Source organism: Oratosquilla oratoria, chromosome 24, assembly GCF_046742065.1.
Source record: "Oratosquilla oratoria isolate Oo_2021 chromosome 24, ASM4674206v1, whole genome shotgun sequence".
Taxonomy (NCBI): domain Eukaryota; kingdom Metazoa; phylum Arthropoda; class Malacostraca; order Stomatopoda; family Squillidae; genus Oratosquilla; species Oratosquilla oratoria.
The window spans coordinates 37,946,071-37,956,070 of record NC_134800.1 but is presented as its reverse complement, the minus strand read 5'-3'; the positions used below and the strand labels follow the sequence as shown (position 1 = coordinate 37,956,070).

Here is a 10,000-nt window from a genome sequence, read left to right as displayed (position 1 = left end):
TTTTTTTTTTATGGGTATCAGGGCCTTGGTGTCTGCTTTCAGGGCCTGAAGTCTCCATGTTCTTGAAGCTTTTTGCTGAAATGTCAAGGTATCCTTTCGGAATGACTTCGGGCAAAGAAAATTTGCCACCCGACTCCTTCAGGTACATGAGTAAGAAAATTGAAATCTTCCGTCTTATATGACGACGTGGGCGAAGATTTGGTATCGCCTGGAGTCTCATCTAAAGGCGTTATCACAATGGGCTATTTTTTCCTCCGATTGTTGAAGCAGATTTGCAGCCGTAGCTTCCGGAAAGGAATCTAATATGCTGAAGGAAATTAATTTTCTTCCAGCACATCAAATGACATTGTGTGAATTGTTGAGAAAACAAAACAATTTGTCACGGTGATTTTACAGCGCAAATTGTGCTAGAGGTGGGCGGTACCGCCAATTAATTGGAGGTTGTAGGAAAAATAGCTCAGTGTGATTAAGCCTGTAAGCACCTAAGACCTTGAACAACTTTATCTATTTCGTTCTGGTTAAATATCGTCAGGCGATTCTATTCAGCATTGGGCTCATTTTTGAAAGGGGTCTCGATCCATGAAGGCACCTTTCATGCGAGGAGACCGCCTCCTAAGTTACATGTATTCGTTTGTGCTTAGCCAGAATGAAGTGATTATAGCCCGTCAAAGGAGTGAAGGGAGCTCGGGACGGTTCCATGAATTGAAGTCTCCAGGATCTTGCTTTCCCACATTACTTCTTCCCCCCTTTTCCTTCTCCTCTTCCTCCTCCTTCTCCTCTCTCTCCTCCCCTCCTCCTCCTCCTCCAAAATCTTCTTTCTCGTCATTCTACTTTCTTTCCTCTCTTCTCCTTCACCTTCTTTTCCTCCTCCCCCTCCTCCTCCTCCTCCTCCTCTTTCCTTTCCTCCACCTTCTCTTCTTCCTCCTTCTTTTCCTTCTCTTCCTCCTATTCTTCCTCCTTATTCCTCCTCCTCCTCCTCCTCCTCCCCTCTGCTATAGGGCCAACTCTACCTACTCATACTCTTTCTTCTCCCCCTCTTCCTCCTCCTCCTCCCTTTTCTCCTCCTTCTGCTCTACATACTTTCCTTGTTTCTACTGTGTCTCATCTTCTTCCTCCACCTCTTCCTCAACATCGTCCACCTCTCCTCCTACTATTATTCTTTCTCCTTCTTTTTCCATGTCTTCATCTTCCTTCTCCTACTCCTGCTCTTCCTACCGTTGCTCCCTCTTCTCCTACTATTCCTCCTTTTCTTCTTAATATTCTTCTTTATCTTCTTCCTCTTCCTCCTCTTCTCCTTGCTCCTTCCTCCTCCTCCTCCTCTTCTTCTTCTTCTTCTTCCTCCCTCTCTCCCAATTATTATTCACCTCCTTCCCCAAAGCATCCCAGTTATTCTTCTCCTCTTCCTCCTCCCCTTAATCTTACTTTTCTTTTTTTATCCTCCTCTTGTTTCTCTTCCTTTTCTTCCTCCTATTCTTCCTCCTCCTCTTCTTCCTTCTTCTGCTCCTCCCCTCCTCCTCTTCCTTCTACTCCTCCTCATCCTCATCCTCTTCCTTTCTCTCTTGTTCACATCCTTGAGCGAGGAACTGCGCCAATTCTGACGCAGACGTGATCTCCCTTTATAATTTCGCTCCTCTCTCGGCCCCGCCAGCGCGCATGCGCCGTCGCGCTACTCGAACCTAGAGTTGGCCACCCTCTTCAGGAAGCTTCGACGCCAGTGGGGCCAACCGTCAGTCACCGTCATGCTCGTCAGGGCTACCAACACAGTATATATATATATACATATATATATATATATATATATATATATATATATATATATATATATATATAGATATGTATATATATGCATATGTATATATATATATGTATATGTATATATGTATATATATATGTATATATATATATGTATATATATATATATATATATACCCGTATATGAGTTATTTTTTTCTATTTGTGTATTTATCTTTTGGTTGATCCGTTTAGTTATCTATTTATCTATTTATTGACAGCAGTGATAACAGTCTGACAAAAAAATTCCTTGTAGTTATAATTAATATGGGTATCTAATTTTTTCTGCCCAAGTGCAGCTGACGCAAGTGGTAGTCAGCGGGAGCCTTTTGAAAATGGTAATGAATGTCAGTTCTACAGGGCGAAATGAAATTGCGTTAATTTATTGATTGGTTGATTGATTGATAGATTTTTACATTTATTCATTTGTTTTGCTTATTTATTTGTTATTTCTTTATTATTTATTGGGTTGCGACCGCTTAGTAACGCCGTCAACCTGTTGTTTGTGTGCGTGTGTGCGTGTGTGTGCGTGTGTGTGTGTGTGTGTGTGTGTGTGTGTGTGTGTGTGTGTGTGTGTGTGTGTGTGTGTGTGTGTGTGTGTGTGTGTGTGTATGATTAATTATGGTCTTGGATCACGTGTTGGACTCGTGATCGACAGCTATTTCCCTCCCGGAAGAGAGCTCAGAGCTCATATATGACCGATCTATGAGTAATGCTGTGACCTTAAACACACACACACACACCCAACTCCTCGCCCACGAGAGTTGGAGTAACGATTCGTAGCGCAGCGATACTGAAATTATTTCAGCACTGGGCGGAATTGGAACCCGGAACACCGTAGTGGCAGCCGGGGACTACCAAACGCGCCATCAAGTCATGTGTGTGTTTATGTGTATTTACCTAGTTGTATTATGCGGGAAGAGAGCGTAGTGACCATGTCTGTGTGTGTGTGTGTGTGTGTGTGTGTGTGTGTGTGTGTGTGTGTGTGTGTGTGTGTGTGTGTGTGTGTGTGTGTGTGTGTGTGTGTGTGTGTGTGTGTGTGTGTGTGTGCGCGCATATACATCCTGCTTGAACTCGGCCCAAAGCCAGAATACTGATGTCTTATGGTAAGAGGCTATGACTTAGCAGACTCTCCACAGTCGCACACAAAATCCTGAACAAAGGCTTGTGAACGTACATGAACGTTCACACGTGCACGTGAACGTGATCTCGCTTGAAAAGAGCGAGACAGAGCACATGTGTGTACTTTGTGTATATTTTCTTACGAAAGCGAGTTCGTGTGTGTGTTTGTGTGTGTGTGTATGTGTGTGTGTGTGTGTGTGTGTGTGTGTGTGTGTGTGTGTGTGTGTGTGTGTGTGTGTGTGTGTGTGTGTGTGTGTGTGTGTGTGTGTGTGTGTGTGTGTGTTTTCTCCCATGTGCACGCTCCTCTGTGCAATGTGTAGGTATTTGTATATAAAAAATATATGTATAATGTATTTTTATTCCGAGTAAATTATACACAGTGTGCATGTAATTCAAGACATGCATATAAACATAGGCTGCGTTTATTTCTGAGAACTACAGTGGAAGATATATATATATATATATATATATATATATATATATATATATATATATATATATATATATATATATTACTAAGAAGTCGCATGTTTCCATGTCAAACGTGTACAACCTCCACGTTTGCGTGTCAGACTCCCAGCTACTCTACCGAGTACGCGCCGCGTTATCAGTATCTTTCACAACTACAGCAAGCCGTTACTGTCACCCTTGAGTAAGGGGGTTGGGTGTGTGAGGTTTATGTGAGGTGGTGATTCATGTGTGCATACATGCGTGTGCTAGACTACCCCTCCTCCCCATTCCCCCTTTCCCCCTTACCCCCTCCTTCCTCCCCTCCCCCCCCCTTCCCCTTCCCCATCTGTGTGGTCTACGCTGGTAGGGTGATGATTGGCGGGTCACCTCTGAGTAACACACCAGAGACTGTTCCGGAATGTTACGGAACGGCGGAACGGCTCTTCCGGAACGTCGGAACATTTGTTACGGAACGGCGGAAAGTTTGCAACGGAACAGTGGAACGTGGAATCAACGGAACAAATTTCATTAAAAAAGAAATTAATTAATTCGTGGTAGTTGATTAACGGGTAGGAGACTGGAATAAACGAGATTGAAATTGAAAATGAAGTTGAAATTGAACTGGATATGGGAATTGAAATAGACAAAGGTTGCAAGCTGTCTCGTGGAATGATTGAAAGGATAGAAGAACAAGAGTACGTGGATGGAAAATGAGGAATGGAAGTGGAGGAGGGAGAGCAAAGGAGAAGGGGAGAGCCATTGGGTAGGTTGGTGTTCTCTCTCTCTCTCTATCTCTATCTATCTATCTCTATCTCTCTCTTCTCACTCAGTCAGTAACATAAACACACATACACACACACACACACACACACACACACACACACACACACACACACACACACACACACACACACACACACACACACACACACACACACACACACACACACAAATATATACATAAACACTTATCTTCCTACCTGCGTATCTACCTACCCGCCTCCCTCTCTCCCTCCCTTCCCTCCACGTTTCCTCCCGCTCTTTCAGGCCTTTTTGACATCGCTTGACACACACACACACACACACACACACACACACACACACACACACACACACACACACACACACACACACACACACACACACACACACACACACACACACACACACACACACACACACACACACACACACACACACACACACACACACACACACACACACACACACACACACACACACACATGAACACACACATATATGTATACACAAATATTAACTTACCTGCCTACCTGCCTATCTACCTACTCATCTCACTCCTTCTCTCCCTCCCTCCCTCCCCCTGTTTCTGGTCTTTTTGACATGGCTTGTGAATAGACGCCGGAAGGTTTGAGGGAGAGGAGGGGGGGGGGATGAAGGATTGTTTCTTACTCCTGCGTCAGGGCACCCGGAGTTCGATAAAAGCTTCTGACGGAGTCGTCCAGGTGCCCCAACACATACATACATACATACATACATACATACATACATACATACATACATACATACATACATACATACATACATACATACATACATACATATATACACATACATACATACATGCATACATACATACATACATACATACATACATACATACATACGTACAAATATACACACATACATACATACATACATACATACATACATACATACATACATACATACATACATACATACATACATCCCCAATTGTGTCAGCCACCCACTCCTTCCACCCCAATCTTTCTCTGTCTGTCTCTTTATCTCTCTCTATCTATCTATCCATCTATCTATCTATCTATCTCTTGTGTGTGTGTGTGTGTGTGTGTGTGTGTGTGTGTGTGTGTGTGTGTGTGTGTGTGTGTGTGTGTGTGTGTGTGTGTGTGTGTGTGTGTGTGTGAGAGAGAGAGAGAGAGAGAGAGAGAGAGAGAGAGAGAGAGAGAGAGAGAGAAAGAGAGAGGGAGAGGGAGAAAGAAAAAGAAGAAAAGAAACATGAGAGAAGGCAACACGAATTTTCTCTTTTCGGTTCAATATGACCTGCTTTGTGTCATTAAAAAAAAAAAAAAATTGAAGATCATAATAGTAATAATAATGATGATAAATGATAATAATAATAATAATAATAATAATAATAATAATAATAATAATAATAATAATAATAATAATAATAATAATAATAGTAATAATGATAATAATAATAATAATGATAATGATAACAATAATAATAATGATAATAATAATAATGATGATAATGATAATGATAATAATGATAATAATAATAATAATAATAATAATAATAATTGAAAATAATAATAATAATAATAATAATAATAATAATAATGATAATAATAATAATGATAATAATAATAATGATGATAATAATGATGATAATGATAATAATAATAATAATAATAATAATAATAATAATAATAGAAGTAGTGGCAATGATAGTAATAATAATGATGATAATAATGATAACAATAATAATAACAACAACAACAACAACAACAACAACAACAATAATAATAATGATAATAGTAATAATAATAATGATAATAGTAATAATAATAATAATAATAATAATAATAATAATAATAATAATAATAATAATAATAATAATAATAATAATAATAATAATAATAATAATAATGATAATGATAATGATAATAATAATAATAATGATAATGATAATGATAATAATAACAATAATAATAATAATAATAATAATAATAATAATAATAATAATAATAATAATAATAATAATAATAATAATAATAATAATGATAATAATGATAATAATAATAGTGTTCTCCTTTTATACGATATTGTTTTATATCGGTGCAGATTGTGTCATATGGACATAGATTGTGTCATAATCCTTTTTATCTTGTAATGGAGGTCGCGCCCGACTCCCCAAAGAAGTGAGCAAAGCTCCTTTGGAACTTTTTGTCACACTGTTCAAATTGTTATTGAAGAACAAAAATGCAGGAGCAGGTGGCCAAGAAGTACATGGAGCTGTTTTTTGGCATTCTCAAAAAACAAAGAAGAAGAAGAAGAGGATGAGGAGGAAGGAGAAGAGGAGGAGGTAGAAGAGGAGGAAGGAGACGAGGAGGAGGAAGAAGAGGAGGAGGAAGAAGAAAAAAGGAGGAGGGAGAATAGGAGGAAGGAGAAGAGGAGGAGGAAGAAGAGGAGGAAGAAGAAGAAAAAAAGGAGGAGGGAGAAAAAGAGGAGGAGGTAGAAGAAGAGGAGGAAGAGGAAGAAAAAAGAAGAGGAGGAGGAAGAAGGAGAAGAGGAGGCAGAAGAAGAGGAGAAGAAGGAAGGTAAAGAAGAAGAAAAAGAAGAGGAGGATTAAGTATAAAAGGAGGAATAATAGGAAGAGGAGGAGGAAGAGGAACCGGAGGAAGAGTAGGAGTAGGAGGAAGAAGACAAGAATGTTGAACTAGCATACCTTACCTTACTTATCTTTCCCTCCCTTCCCTCTCTTACCTTCATGTTCTTTCCTTCCTTCCCTCCCCTTTCCTTTCTTTCTCTACTCCTCTCTTTTCTTCTTTCTCCCCTTTTCCTTTTCCTATTCTTCCCCTTCATTTTCTCCCCTTTCCTTCCCTTTGGTTTGCTTCCTTCCCGTTTCTTTCCCTTCCCTTCTTCTTTTTTCCCCTTTCCTATCCCTGCTCTCACCTCTTGTCCTTACCCATTCCCCCTTCTCCCTCCCCCTTCTCCTTTCCCCTCCCCTCTCTTCATGCTCTTTCTCTCCTCCCCTCCTCATCCCTTCCCCTCCCCTTCCCTTCCCATCCCATCCCTTCCCCTCACCTCCCCTCGTATCCCCTCCCCTCCCCTCCTCTACCCTCCCTTTCCAATTCTTCCTTTCTCCCATCCCCTCCACTATCCTCTCCTCCCCTCCCCTCTCCCCCCTCCCTCCCTACCCTCCTTTCCTCTACCCTCCCCCTCCTCTACCCCCGTCCCCTCCCCTCTCCTCTCCTGCGGCCTGAAAACCGAGTGACACGGTGATAATCAGAGGAGCTCTATGTCATCGGGTGGCTTGTTGATGTGGACAGGTGAGATAATCACTTGCAGGAAGGGGAGGAAGAGGAGGAGGGTGGAGGTGGGAGAGGGGAGGGGAAGGGAGGAAGGGGCCATACGACTTTGTGTTCGAGTCGTCACCATGCTGTATCTATTCCACATTATTGAACTGAACCAGACGGGGTTCCACTAAGTCTTGCTCGCCCTTTGGATCTACGATGAACGCGGAACTATATGATTAAGTTGACATTTATGGATCACTGAAGAATTACATCTTTATTGTTTTTATTTGCAAGAGCTCATTGAAACACAGGAGTCCTCTCATCCGCTGACTAAAATTGAGCAGCGGCCAAAGCGTCTGCAGGCGAGAAGGTATAGCTGGGTGGTTCGAATCCCGCTAGTCATTGCGTGATGTCATCACGAACACAAGCTTCAAAATCCCACACAAGCTCCAAAATCCCTTAACTGGGGTAAAAGGATATCAGTGGATAACTTAAAAAAAAAGTCTTTTGATTATTATGGGTCTTGTTGGCTTGTAATCAGGTCATGCGATAAAGAAGGACCTTTGCTGATAAGCGAGAGCATATCTCCTGTCTGGGACACAAAAGGTTCCTCGACATCGTGACCTCGATCTGGGGCTCGTGGGACCCAGGAGAAGCTCTTCAGGAACTTTGGTCCTCGAACTTCGAAAGTAGTTCGAACTTCGAAGTCTTCGAACTTCGGATTGAGCGAACGAGGACGGGAATGACAAAAAGACGAACCTCTTATCACACTGGGAGAGCTTCCATGACCTTATGCTTTATAATGGCAATTAATTTACTCTACCTACGTATTTCAAATAGAGGCTAGACAAAAATTACTAAGCAAATAGATAAAGATAAGTAGAACAAAAATGTATATGGAAATAGAGAAATAAATACACAGAGCGACTAAAAAATAACAATAAAAAATAATACAAAAAATAAGTTAATTAATAGATAAACGAACAAATAGATGAATATATGAAAAAAATAGATGCAGAAACAGAATAAGAAACGAATAGAAATATATAAATGACTTAAGGAATAAGTAAATAAATAGATAATATTAGATTAATATATAAGTAAATAATAGATAAAGAAAATAGATAAATGAATAAATGAATAAATAAGTAAGTAAACAATGAAATAGACACAAGACTCCTTGCACTGTTCCCATGGTTAAGTTTCGCCACCCATTATACAATATAGTATCCAGGACACTGCGCCGGCGCTGTTATATAAAACTACATAATTCAGTACTCGTTTCTTTGACCTCAACATCTTATCTTGTTTTGTCTTATCTTATCTTATCTTATCTTATCTTATCTTATCTTATCTGTAAATAGATCAAACCCAAATCTAATTTATCTAAAAAATATCGCCACGCTGACACCTTCAACACCCTGGTTTATTTGTATATTTATTTTTACCATTATTATCATTTTTTCTGGCTTTCACGGGCAGAAACTATATCTCACAACTTAATACCGTATCCTGGGTACAGCCAGGAGAAAGACAAAAAAGTTCTGTTGCTAATGGGTCTTAAATGAGAGGATCCTCTTGCCATGCCCGTGCCATCTCAATAGAGCTCAGCTCATTTTCTTTTTGCGCCCATTTTCCTACATTGCTTTCTTCTCTCTCTCTCTCTCTCTCTCTCTCTCTCTCTCTCTCTCTCTCTCTCTCTCTCTCTCTCTCTCTCTCTCTCTCTCTCTCTCTCTCTCTCTCTCTCTCTCTCTCTCTCTCTCTCTCTCTCTCTCCAGCATGATTGATTCCATTTACTCTTTTGCCGTTCCACTTTTGTTTGAGATGACAATTTTCTTCTTTTTCCTCTTCTTCATATTCTCCCTCTTCCTCTTCTTCTTCTTCTCCCTCTTCCTCTTCTTCTTCCTCCCCTTCTCCCTCTTCTTCTTATTCTTCTTCTTCCCCCTCCTCCTCCTCCTCCTCTTCCTCTTTCCCAGCCATCAGTCTCTCTCTTTTTTCTATTTTCCTTTTCTTTACTATTTTTCGTTGCAGCTGTCAATCTTGTGCTGCCTGTGAACCCACCCAACTGTCATTTCGCCCTTTCTTCTCGCCGTTCGCTCCCATATCGACCTCAAAGTGCCTCCTCCTCTCCTCCTTAACATCCACCTCTTGATTTTCCTCCTCTTTGTCATCCTCCTCCTCCTTTTCCTCCTTCGTTCCTCCTCCTTTTCCTCCTTCTCCTCCTCTTCCTCCTCCTCCTCCTTTTCTTTTTCCTTCTTCTCCTTCTCTTTTTTCTCCTCTTCCTCCTCCCCTTTCTCCTTCTCTTTTTCCTCCTCCTCCTCCTCCTCTTTCTTCTTTTCCTCCTCTTGCTCCATTTACTCCTTCTCCTTCTCCTTTTCCTCCTCCTTTTCCTCCTCCTCCTCTTCTTTTTTCTTCTCCTTCTTCTCCTCCTCCTCCTCCTTTTCCTCCTCCTCCTCTTCTTTTTTCTTCTCCTTCTTCTCCTCCTCCTCCTCCTTCTTCTCCTCCTTCTCCTCCTCTTCCTTCTCCTCCTCCTCCTCCTCCTCCTCCTCCTCCTCCTCCTCCTCCTCCTCCTCCTCTTCCCGTTCCTCTTTACA

At 40.9% G+C, this 10,000-nt stretch overlaps 1 protein-coding gene across 1 annotated transcript in view; it reads left to right on the top strand.

Moving 5' to 3' along the window:
* Nucleotides 1-10,000, top strand: part of rdgA (retinal degeneration A) — a 668,249-nt gene that overhangs the window by 26,247 nt on the left and 632,002 nt on the right. The gene's annotated exons all lie outside the window — the stretch shown is intronic.